General features: G+C 34.5%; 1 long non-coding RNA gene across 1 annotated transcript; it reads right to left on the bottom strand.

Moving 5' to 3' along the window:
* Positions 1–1628: 1628 nt before the first annotated feature.
* LOC109591523 (uncharacterized) lies at positions 1629–2002 on the bottom strand. Its single transcript, XR_002189854.1, has 2 exons — positions 1811–2002; positions 1629–1752 (listed from the first exon to the last, which is right to left on the bottom strand). It is a non-coding gene; the product is annotated as an uncharacterized LOC109591523 (long non-coding RNA).
* Positions 2003–2291: the final 289 nt, after the last annotated feature.

Genomic DNA, 2291 nt, shown 5'->3' with positions numbered 1-2291 from the left:
ATATAATGATTTCATTGCAAAATTAATGATATTCACAAGCTGCTACTTCTCGCCGAAAGGGGTCTATAGTTTGATCATTGCATTCATATGAATATAGTGATTCATGTATTGAAAACATCAAACAACACATCTAATGCACTATATGTTCTGACTGACTGAATTTAGACCCAAAAAAACTGGAACGTATGTTTGGGATAAGCCTGAAATTCCTTCCTTTTTATATTATTATTACAAGTCATTGTATTGCATCATAATGCAGTAACTATCACTTCTGGTCTAAATTTAAACTCATAAGGGACATAATATTATATTATTAACAACACAACATCAACATATCTTGCATAGTGATGATACTTATATTTTTATTTAATATTTCCAAAAATAGTTATATAAGGCTGGTTTAGAGTTTATATGGTGCTTTAAGTGAATTTGTGTTGTGACTGGAAGTATCATAGTTGTTAAACTAATAAAATGTGTGCTACAATATCAACATAAGATTCGGCTAATCTAAGTTTAATGCATGTTGCCATTTGTTTATACAACACTTACAGTTGCACACATAAAGCAATGGGTAAATTTTAAACCCTTCCCTTACTAAGACTTGGTGTCTGTAGCAACTGTAGTACTTAGTAAAGCCAGTACTATCAAGAGTGGATAATTAGTTGCTACAGTTCAATGGTTATTTACACTGATAATGCAGGAAGGGGGCTGCAATTTTAAGATTAAAAGCATATATACTAGCTCCTCGCTATAAATTCCAATAATTATTGTTATATTTCATTATTTCAGTTGATATTTAATACAGAAACATACCAGCAACATATGTGCTACTTGGTCTGTCACTTCCACTGAACGAAGACCCCATATTCAAGTCCAATTGATTCTATTTCGCCAAGCAGCAATCCAGCAGCTAGATCTAACTATGGGAAATGCTGATGAAGCCGAGGATGAAACTTAATAAAAATTCATTGATTAAAATTAATTATCATAGTAGGGGCGAGTCCAAGTTAGTGCTTCTTTGATGTCGGCCAGCAATAATTATATGCGAGTATCTATGGGTTCTGGGCTTAGCTGCAAGAGGATGTCACCTAAACAGATTGAAAGGCCGCTCTTGCATGGGCGGTTGCACAAATTTGGTTTGACTTGGGCATCAATAATTAGTGGGTGTGGTTCCATACAATTTTGCAAGGAAAAATGGACAATACTGATCTATAACTTCATTGAGATGGTTTCTTAGCATAAAACAACAAAGAAGCCTGTTGAACTACCACAGTTTACACTGGATGCCCACACCATACTCATGAATATAATTATTGGTCAAAAAGTTAACCTGGGCATTGCCCTCTAATGCCCAGGCCTGCAACCACCTATGTCCTCTTGCTAAAAGGCGGATTTACAATATGACATTAGGCCAGCGTACCATCAATTTTTAATCAAAAACGTGGGCGATTTGACCTTTTGACACATGCTTTCCGCTGGAATAGAACCAGATTCTATTCCAGCGTCAACGTAACATCAGGACTAGCGTAATATTGTAAATCCGCCTTAACAGCCTGGCCTACGGGCTATATCAATTGATACTTAAAAACAGGAAAACACAGGCCATGATTTTAGGCTTGTCCCAATCATGTTAAGATTCAATGAAACACGTCAGAAATTGCACAATAGGTAATAAATGAGAAAAAAATCAGTGAACAGTAGAGAACAACAATCAAAAAATTTTCTGTCATTAATGTTTTACATTCTTCAAACCTAACACAGAAAAGTAATATTCATAATTTCATATAATGTGAAAGTAGCGGCGCCTTACATTGACGAATGTAAAGTCTTGGACATCTTGTTTCTGTCATTATACCTCAGTAAGATACATGTAAGTATTATATAGGAAGTCTACCAGGTAAAAAACAATTTCTCATTAATCCTCTGCAAACCGAGCCACCTTCAAATCAGGCTAAACTGAATAAAATAAAATAAAACAAAATTGCATCAATAAAATTTTGGAAATATTTTATATTTTCAGAGCTGAATTTGAACAATGATAATTTTTTCAGAAATTGAATAAATTTTTCAAACGCCACAGCTCAATAGGCTATAGTGTAGAAATTATTAAGTTATGAGATTGCTTTCACTTCATTATATACTACATGTAACTCTGTTTGTGCATGTACAGTACTGCTCAGCTATAACTTTACTTATAGTGTACAAGACACTAGTGCAGCTTCTCTATACACTCAATGCACACTAGTGCCAGGTACATGCGTAGCACCTGTATCGTGTATTTATCATGTACA

The sequence above is a fragment of the Amphimedon queenslandica genome, unplaced genomic scaffold, assembly GCF_000090795.2.
Source record: "Amphimedon queenslandica unplaced genomic scaffold, v1.1 AMPQUscaffold_7957_Cont20096, whole genome shotgun sequence".
Taxonomy (NCBI): domain Eukaryota; kingdom Metazoa; phylum Porifera; class Demospongiae; order Haplosclerida; family Niphatidae; genus Amphimedon; species Amphimedon queenslandica.
Note: the sequence above shows the minus strand (reverse complement) of the source record. Positions and strands in the feature narration are given on the sequence as shown.